We start from the raw sequence: 10,382 nt of genomic DNA, 5'->3' as shown, positions 1-10,382 counted from the left end.
ATTAAGTAAGAGAGAGAAATAAAGGACATCTAAGTCATAAGGAAGTGAAACTGTCTCTATTCTCAAATGACATGATCTTATATACAGGAAATTTTAAGACCCCACCAAAAATGTGATAAGTAATAAGCACATTGAGTAAAACTGCAGATTAAAAAATCATATACAAAAATCAGTTGCATTTCTGTACACTGATAATGATTTATCAGAAAGAGAAAACAATCTCATTTACAATAGCATCAGAAGGAATAACTCATCTGGGAATAAATTTAACTAAAGAGGTGAAAGACCTGTACACTGAAAACAAGACATTAATAAAAGGAATTAAAAGCCACAAATAAATGAAAAGGTATTCTATGTTCATGAATTGAAAGTTAAAATTGTAAAAATTGTCCATATTACCCAAAAAGATCTACAGATTCAATGCAATTCCTATCAGAATTCCAATGGTGTTTTTCACAGAAATAGAAAAAACAATGCTAAAACTTGTAGGAAACACAAAAATTCTCAAATAGGCAAAGCAGTTTTAAGAAAGAAGAACAAAATTAGAGGCATCACACTTTCTGATGTAAAACCATATTACAAAGCTATACTAATTAAAATGGTATAGTATTGTCACAAAAACAGACACATGGAACAGAACACAGACCTCAGAAATAAACCCATGTGTATATGGTAAATCAGTTTACTACAAATGAGCCAAGAGTATACAGAGGGGAAATAAGTATCTTTTCAATAAATGGTTTTGGAAAAACTAGACAGCCACATGCAAAAGAATGAAATTGGATGCCTATGCTGCTGCTGCTAAGTCGCTTTAGTCATGTCTGACTCTGTGTGACCCCATAGACAGCAGCCCACCAGGCTCCCCCATCCCTGGGATTCTCCAGGCAAGAACACTAGAGTGGGTTGCCGTATCATACACCAAAAACAAAAATCAATTCAAAATGAACTGAGATTTGAACATATAAGTTAAAACCACAAAACTCCTAGAAGAAAACATAGTGGGTAAGGTCCTTGACCTCAGGTTGGCAATGATTTTTTGAATTTGACACCAGAAGCACAAGTGACAAAAGCAAAAATCTTAGACCCAGTGCAGTCAAATAAATAAATACTGTGGAAAAAAATCTTTTTAAAAAAAGTAAAAATCCATAAGTGAGATTATATAATCGACAAAATGTGAAGGCAACTTATGAAATGGGAGAAAATATTTGTTAAATCAAATATCTGATAAGGGGTAAAAATAAAGAAGTATACCAGGAATTCATACAACTCTCTAGCAAAAGAAATAAGCAATTCAGTTTAAAAATAATCGGACAGACTTAATAGACATTTTCCCAAAGAAGACATGCACATGGCCAACAGATAATTGAAAAAATTCTCAACACTGCTAATCATCCAGGAAATGCAAATCAAAACCACAATGAGATATCATTTCATACCTGTTAGAAGGCCATCATCAACAAGACAATCAATAATAAGGTAAACCTATGGCTGATTCATGTTGATGTTTGGCATAAACCAACACAATACTATAAAGCAAGTCAGTCAGTTCAGTTCAGTCACTCAGTTGTGTCCGACTCTTTGCGACCCCATGGACTGCAACATACCAGGCCTCCCCGTCCATCACTAACTCCTGGAGTTTACTCAAGCTCAAGTCGGTGATCCCATGCAACCATCTCATCTTCTGTTGTCCCCTTCTCCTCCCACCTTCAATCTTTCCCAGCATCAGGGTCTTTTCAAATGAGTCAGTTCTTTGTTATCAGGTGGCCAAAGTATTGGAGTTTTAGCTTCCACATCAGTCCTCCCAATGAATATTCAGGACTGCTTTCTTTTAGGATGGACTGGTTGAATCTCCTTGCAGTCCAAGTGACTCTTCAAGAGTCTTCTCCAACACCAGAGTTCAAAAGCATCAATTCTTCGGCGCTCAGCTTTCTTTATGGTCCAAGTCTCCCATCCATACATGACTAGTGGAAAAACCATAGCTTTGACTAGATGGACCTTTGTTGGCAAAGTAATATCTCTGCTTTTTATTATGCTGTCTAGGTTGGTCATAGCTTTTCTTCCAAGGAACAAGTGTCTTTTAATTTCATGGCTGCAGTCACCATCTGCAGTGATTTTGGAGCCCCCCAAAATAAAATCTGTCACTGTTTCCACTGTTTCCCCACCTATTTGCCATGAAGTGATGGGACCAGATGCCATGATCTTAGTTTTCTGAATGTTGAGTTTTAAGCCAGCTTTTTCACTCTCCTCTTTCTGCATATCAGAAGGGATTAATATTTCTCCTGGAAATCTTGATTCCAGCTTGTGCTTCATCCAGCCCAGCATTTCTCATGATGTACTCTGCATGTAAGTTAAATAAGCAGAGTGACAATATACAGCAATTATCTTTTAAATTTAAAATAAATTTAAAAAAAGACAAGCAATAACAAGTGTTGGTGAGAATACGGAGAAAAGGGAACATTTGTGCACTATTGGTAAGAAAGCAAATTAGTACAGTCACTATGGGAAACAGTACGGAGGTTCCTCAAAAAATTAAAAATATAACTACTACATGTTGAACAATCCTACTTCTGGATATCTATCAAAAGGACAGGAAAACAGAATCTTGATGTGGTATCTGCACTCTCATCTTCACTGCAGTATTATTCACATAGCCAAGATACATAAACAACCTAAGGTTCTGTCTATGGATGAATGGATAAAGGTGATATAGAGTGTATGCATATATATATACATGTGCTCAGTAGGGTCTGACTCTTTGTGACCCCATGAACTGAAGCCTGCCAGGATCTTCTGTCCATGGAATTTACCAGACTGGAATACTGGAGTGGGTTCTCATTTCCTCCCCAAGGGGGGTCTTTCCGACCCAGGGATCAAACCTACGTCTCTTGCAACTCCTGCATTGCAGGCAGATTCTTTGCGACTGAGCCATCAGGGAAGCCGTGTGTGTGTGTGTGTGTGTGTGTGTGTGTGTGTGTGTATACACACACACACACAGTAGAATATTATTCAGCCACAAGAGAGAAAGACATCTCACTGTTTACAACAACATGGATGGAACTTGAGGGTATTTCAGTTCTGTAACTCAGTTATGTCTGATTCTTTGCAATCCCATGAACTGCAGCATGCCAGGCTTCCCTGCCCATGACAAACTCCTGGAGCTTTTTCAAACTCATGTCCATTGAATCAGTGATGCCATCCAAACATCTCATCCTCTGTCGTCCCCGTCTCCTCCTGCCTTCAGTCTTTCCCAGCATCGGGGTCTTTTCCAACGAGTTAGTTCTTCACATCAGATGGCCAAAGTATTGGAGTTTCAGCTTCAGCATTGGTCATTCTAGTGAATATTCAGGACTGATTTCCTATAGGATGGACTGGTGGATCTCCTTGCAGTCCAAGGGACTCTCAAGAGTCTTCTCCAACACCACAGTTCAAAAGCATCAATTCTGCAATGCTCAGACTTATTTATGGTTTAACTCTCCCATCCATACATGACTACTGAAAAAAACCATAGCTTTTACTAGATGGACCTTTGTTGGCAGAATAATGTCTCTGTTTTTTAATATACTGTCTAGGTTGGTCAGAGCTTTTCTTCTATGGAACAAGCATCTTTTAATTTCATGGCTGCAGTCACCATCTGCAGTGATTTTGGAGCTCAGGAAAATGAAGTCTGTCACTGTTTCCATTGTTTCCCCATCTATTTGCCATGAAGTGATGGGACCAGGTGCCATGATCTTCATTTTTTGAATGTTGAGTTTTAAGCCAGCTTTTTCACTCTCCTCTTTCACCCTCACCAAGGGGCTCTTTAGTTCCTCCTCACTTTCTGCCAAAAGGGTGGTGTCATCTGCATATTTGAGGTTATTGATATTTCTCCTGGCAATCTTGATTCCAGGTTGTGATTCATCCAGCCTGGCATTTCGCATGGTATCCTCTGCATATAAGTCAAATAAACAGAGTGACAATATACAGCCTTGACGTACTCCTTTCCCAATTTAAAACGAGTCCGTTGTCCCACATCTAGTTCTAACTGTTGCTCCTTGCTTTCTCAGGAGGCATGTAAGTTGGTCTGGTATTCCCACCTCTTTCAGAATTTTCCACAGTTTGTTTTGATCCACACAGTCAAAGGCTTTAGTGTCGTCAATGAAGCAGAAGTAGATGTTTTTCTGGAATTCTGTTGTTTTTTTCTATGATCCAACGGGTGTTGGCAATTTGATCTCTGGTTCCTCTGCCTTTTCTAAATCCAGCTTCAACATGTGGAAGTTCACAGTTCATGTACTGTTGAAGCCTTGCTTGGAGAATTTTCAGCATTACTTTGCTAGCCTGTGGGATGAGTGCAATTGTGTGCAGTTGAGGGCATTTACTAAGTGAAATAAGTCAGACAGAGAACAACAAATACTATATGGTATCACTTGTTAATGTGGAATTTTAAAAAGTCAAATTCCTTGAAATGGAGAGTAGAATGGTGGTTATTAGGGGCTGGTGGGTGGGAGAAATTTGAAGATGTTGGTCAAAGAGTACAAACCTCCAGGGAGAAGATGAGTAGGTACACACACAGTGATTATAGTGCAATTTGGTATTACCTACTTGAATGTTGCCAAAATAGTAGATCTCACCACCAAAAATAAATGGTAATTATGTGAAGTGATGCAGATGTTAGCTAATGTTGTGATGGTAATCATTTTGCAATGTATATCAAATCAATACAACATGGATTTTAAATGTATATGATGTTACATTCAATTATATCTCAATAAACCTAGAGGGTGATGTTCCTGGCAGGTAGAACCACTTTTGTGGCCTTGTCCACGCTGATGTTCACTCAAAAATTCCTGCCCTGGGAAGGAGACACTCAAGAGGTCATTTTATTTAAAAATGCCTAAAAAGCAAGAGACAACTGGAGATAAGATTATTGGTCAAAAGTTGGAAATAAAAAGAGATCTCAGAAATCTAAAATGCTCTTCCTCACTGATGTTATAGCCCCTGTTGGGGACAAGATGCTGGTGTCACAGAAACCTTTGGAAAACATTACCATAGCCCAGAGCTATGGGATAGGATGTGCTTTGTTGCTCAGTCATGTCCAACTCTTTGTGACCCCATGGACTGCAGCCCTCCAGGTTCCTTTGTCCGTGAGGATTCTCCAGGTAAGAATACTGGAGTAGGTTGCCATGCCCTCCTCCAGGGGACCTCCCCATCCCAGGGATCAAACCCAGGTCTCCTCATTGCAGGCAGATTCTTTACTGACTGAGCTAAGCAGGGAAGCCCAAGAAGACTGGATTGGGTAGCTTATCTCTTCTCCAGGGTATCTTCCTGATCCAGGGTCTCCTGCATTGCAGGCAGATTCTTTACCAGCTGAGCTACCAGGGAATCAGCATGGGATAGGATATGCAGTGACAATACTGCATACCCACCAGTTCATGGGTTAATGCTACTGTCTCTTTAAGTCATCACCACTGGACCCTCCCCTCCCTGAGCTTCTTGAGCTCTGAGTGGCACAGAGACTTCCTTGTTGGTGGGGAGGAAACCAGTCACTGCACCCACAGCCAAGGGCAGGCAGCAGATCAGGAGCTTCTTGGATCTAATATTAGAGCCTGTCATCAATTCTGCAGGAAAGGTGAGTATAAGGGAAAGGGAGTCAGTCCGGGAGTAGGACCTGTGGGGAACAGGAAGAGCCCATGTGAAACTGACTAGCGAGCATGTGCATTCTAGTAATTATGAGAAAGGGAAGCAAGACCTAGAAACAGTAACTTCGCACGCATAAGTTAGTAAGGATGTTTTGAGTGTCAAATAGAGTAAGTTCAGGAGAAGCGGTAAGCATCACTTTCTAGCTCTCGTTGCATGTGCTCCTGTTGTTGTTTAGTCATTCAGTTGTGTCTAACTCTGTGCAACCCCTGGACTGTAGCCAACCAGTCTCCTCTGTCCTCCACTATCTCATGGAGTTTGCTCAAAATTCATGTCCCTTGAATCAGTGATGCTACTTGATGCACATACTCTTGAAAGTGAAAGTGAAGTCACACAGTCTTGTCTGACTCTTTGACCCATGGACTGTAGCCCACCTGGCTCCTCCATCCATGAAATTTTCTAGGCAGGAGTACTGGAGTGGGTTGCTATTTACTTCTCTAGGCACATACTCTTATGTGGGACTAAATTCTGTCTCTTTGTCTGTATGTGTGCATGCTCAGTCACTCATGTTCGATTCTTTATGACCCCCTGGACTGTAGCACACCAGGCTCCTCTGTCCATGGAATTTTCCAGGCAAGAATACTGGAGTGGGTCTCCATTTCCTACTCCAGGGGATCCTCCTGACCCAGGAATCAAGCCCACATCTCTTGTGTCTCCTGCATTGGCAGCAAGATTCTTTACCACTGAGCCACCTGGGAAGCCCCTATCCTTCCTTAGTCCCCTAGTAAATAAGAAAGGTGATTGCTAGAACTACTTCAGGCACCAAAACACATTTTCAAAGTCAACAAAAACTCCCCAAAAGCATATTCAGCAAAGGCAAAAGGTATTCCTGGGGACTTATAAGGAAAGCTAACCTCAGGACTGTGAAGAAAGCTGAGTGCCAAAATATTGATGCTTTTGAACTGTGGTGAAGGAGAAGACTCTTGAGAGTCCCCTGGACTGCAAGGAGATCAAATCAGTCATTCCTAAAAGAAATCAATCCTGAATATTCCCTGGAAGGACTGATGCTGAAGCTGAAACTTCAATACTTTGGCCACCTGATGCAAAGAACTGACTCCTTGGAAAAGATCCTGATGCTGGGTAAGACTGAAGGCAGAAGAAGGTGACAACAGAGGCCAAGGTGGTTGGATGGCGTCACCGACTCAATGGATGTGAGTTTGAGTAAACTCCAAGGGTTGGTGATGGACAGGGAGGCCTGGCGTGCTGCGATTCATGGGGTCACAAAGAATCGGACATGATGAGTGACTGAACTGAACTGAACTGACTGAACCTCAGAACAAGTTACAAAGTGAAAACTCTGTAATTCTCCCAAAACCTCCACTCTCCTTGGCACTATCCACAATAGTGCAGGAAACAACTGAGGTTATGAACTTGGTCCTGACCCCTTGCTCTAGAGGAACTCTTGCGTATCTTCTCCCCAAGTCAAGCTGGGCTTTGTGGGCTGCTGCGCCACGTTAATTTCCTCATCGCAGCTGTGTCCTGAAGGGGTGGGACTAGGATAACTGATTCAAAAACTCAAGTCATGGGCTGAATGCTTAAAAAGAATTCGGCATGGAGGGGAACTTAATATTTTTAAGTACAAATATAGGAATATAAATCTAAGAAATAACACATTTTTATATACCGTGAATCACCACAATGGCATTCCTGCAGCCATAAAACAAAGATTGGAGCAACATGGCAGGTGTGTATAATACTAAGAAAAAACACAGACTGTGAATAGTGTATGTGATAGCATTGTAGCTACATAAAAATGTGCATTGCACATGGACAATAAGATCAAAGGAACTATAGAAAATAAAAGGATTGCAAAAGATAAAAATACATACATTTTTAACAATCTCCTAAATAATTCCAAAAGACGCCAGGTTCAATGAGTACTGGACTAGCTAAATAAACCTTGACCCCTTGAAGTTTTAGAAGAAAGGATTGTACAAGTTTTACTTTTTCCAATAAATGTATACCTTTGTTACCCCAGATTTTAGCTGTTAAGAACCTCAAAAGAACTTTCCAAATTCCTTTCCAAATTTTGTGGGAAGTTCCAAAGGGTATACCCAAGAGTTCTGTGGATTCCCTGTACCACACTTTCTCATTTCCACCTGTGACGGGGACATCTTGCTTCAGGTAAAGTCTTCTTGGTTGTGAATCTTGTAGCTCTTTCTTCATCGCAGCTCTGGTGTCAATTAAGGGAGCCTGTTGATTTCTAGACACAAAATAACTAATCACATCATGGGATTTGCCCCAGGACAAACTTTACTGAAAGCTTTGGGGGAATGGGGGGTGCAGGAGAGTTACTGCAGAAATGTAAACAGCTTTGGCTTGAGTTCTAGGCAAAAGGGCCCTCTGAGTTCTTTGAGACAGGTTATTGAGCCAGCCTCTGTCTTTGCTTTTCCTTTGTTGTTGGAGCCAATGGGGGAGAACACAGTTATCTGCAAGAACCAGGTGGGTGAAGAGGTAGAGTTTGAAATGGACAGTAAAACAGACAGGACTCAAGCAGAAATGTGGAGCGGGATGAAGGGTCCTAGGAGGGAAAGCACGAGGTGGGTTGGGAAAGGCGCTGAAATCTTCTGTGTCTGGAGTGGCTGACTGGTGGGGTGGGGGTGGGCGGGGATTCACTGGAAATGAGGCTGGGGAAGTAGGCTGAGGAGAGCCTGTGCTCTCTTGTTCAGGTGCTCACAGGATCAGGCAAATGATCACAAAATGTTTAATTGTATTAAATAATGTTTGAATGAGTATAATCACTTTACTTTGAGAAGCCTCAGATTTGAAAGCAAGAGGATAAAGAGGGGGAAGGAAGCCTCCCAGTCTCTCTAGCACACAGATCATATTTAGACTTATTTGTTTACTTATTTTTAATTGGCATACAGTTGACTTAAAATATTATAGTACTTTCAAGTGTAAAACATAGTGACTTGATATTTTTTATAGATTATGCTTCATGTAAAGTTAATCTAAAATATTAACTATATTTTTTGTACATTACATTTTTGTATCTTTTATTTCCTGGCCACACCCTGTGGCTTCTGGGATTTAGTTCCCCAAACAGGGGTCAAACCCTTGCCCTTGGCAGTGAAATCCCCAACCACTGGACTGCCAGGGAATTCTTTATCTTAATTTTATACCTAATATTTTTTACCTCTTAATCCTTTTCTCTGATCTTGCCTCCCCCTTAAGCCCTGTCTTCAGTGGTAACCAATAATTCATTCTTTGTGCTGGTAAGTCTGTTTCTCTTTTGTTATATTCAACTGTTTTTTTTTTTTTTTTTTTTTTTTTCAGATTGTGAAAACATACAGCATTTTTCTTTCATATGACTTATTTCAATAAGTATTACCTATTTCAATAAATATAATACCCTCTAGGTCCATCCATGTTGATGCAAATGGAAAGATTTCATCCTTTTTTATGGCTGAGGATTATTCCACTATAATCTATCTATCTATATATATATCAAAAAAAGAGATAATCAAAATGAAAGTGTTAATCACTCAGTTGTGTCCAACTCTTTAGGATCCCATGGACTGTAGTCCACCAGGCTTCTCTGTCCATGGAATTTTCCAGGCAAGGATACTGGTGTGGGTAGCCTTTCCCTTCTCCAGGGGGATCTTCTCAATCCAGGGATCAAACCCAGGTCTCCTGCACTGCAGGCAAATTCTTTACTGTCTGAGCCACCAGGGAAGTCAATGTACATGTATATATAAAACAGCTGCTTTACCCAATCATCTATTGATGGACATTTAGGTTGCTTTCATATCTTGGTTATTATCAATAATGCTGCTATGAATTTTGGAGTGCATACATCTTCCTGAATTAGTGTTTTCATTTCCTTTGGATATATACCCAGGGGTAAAGCTGCTAGATCATATGGAAGTTCTATTTTTAACTTTTCAAGGAGCCACCATGCTGTTTTCTACCGTTACTGTAACAATTGACATTCTCACTATCAGTGCACTAGGGTTCCCTTTTCTCTACCTCCTCACCAACACGTGTTATTTCTTGTTTTCTGATGACAGCCATTCTGACAGCAGTGCCCCATGTCTCTTGTACCCGAATATCTGTTTTCTTCCTCAAGTTAGGAAACTTTTCAATTATAACTTCACCAAACACATCTTTGACCCACTTCTCTCTCGTCTCTTCCTATAACGTGAATGTTAGTACACTTGATGTTGTCCCAGAGGGCCCATAAACTGTCATTCATTTTTTATTTTTTTTTATGTTAGCTGTAGGTTTTTTCCCCCCCAATTATTTTTATTTGTTGGAGGCTAATTACTTTAAAATATTGTAGTGGTTTTTGCCATACAGTGACATGAATCAGCCATAGGTTTACATGTGTTCCCCATCCTGAACCCCTCTCCCACCGCCCTCCACATCCCATCCCTCTGGGTCATCCCAGTGCACCAGCCCTGAGCACTTGTCTCATGTATCTAACCTGGACCAGCGATCTGTTTCACACTTGATAATATACATGTTTCGATGCTGTTCTCTCAGATCATCCCACCCTCACCTTCTCCCATAGAGTCCAAAAGTCTGTTCTATACATCTGTGTCTCTTTTTCTGTCTTGCATATAGGGTTATCGTTATCATCATTCTAAATGCCTCATATATGCATTAGTATACTGGATTGGTGTTTTTATTTCTGGCTTACTTGACTCTGTATAATGGGCTCCAGTTTCATCCATCTCATTAGAACTGATTCAAATGAATTCTTTTTA

General features: G+C 40.6%; 1 protein-coding gene across 11 annotated transcripts in view; it reads left to right on the top strand.

The window, feature by feature from the left end:
* Positions 1–5,486: 5,486 nt before the first annotated feature.
* The window catches only part of LOC133072623 (GTPase IMAP family member 7-like), a 38,139-nt gene continuing 33,243 nt past the window's right edge, over positions 5,487–10,382 (top strand). For 4 of the 11 annotated variants that reach the window (XM_061166078.1, XM_061166082.1, XM_061166075.1 and 1 more), the window contains exons 1-2: positions 5,502–5,605; positions 8,848–8,888. The gene's annotated coding sequence lies outside the window, so the exon portion shown is untranslated. Of the gene's footprint in view, positions 5,606–6,672; positions 8,214–8,847; positions 8,889–10,382 lie in introns of all 11 variants that reach the window. The other 7 variants (XM_061166077.1, XM_061166074.1, XM_061166083.1 and 4 more) reach the window with 4 other exon arrangements.

The sequence above is a fragment of the Dama dama genome, chromosome 18 (assembly GCF_033118175.1).
Source record: "Dama dama isolate Ldn47 chromosome 18, ASM3311817v1, whole genome shotgun sequence".
NCBI lineage: Eukaryota > Metazoa > Chordata > Mammalia > Artiodactyla > Cervidae > Dama > Dama dama.
The sequence above is the reverse complement of the archived record's forward strand: the minus strand, read 5'-3'. Positions and strand labels throughout refer to the sequence as shown.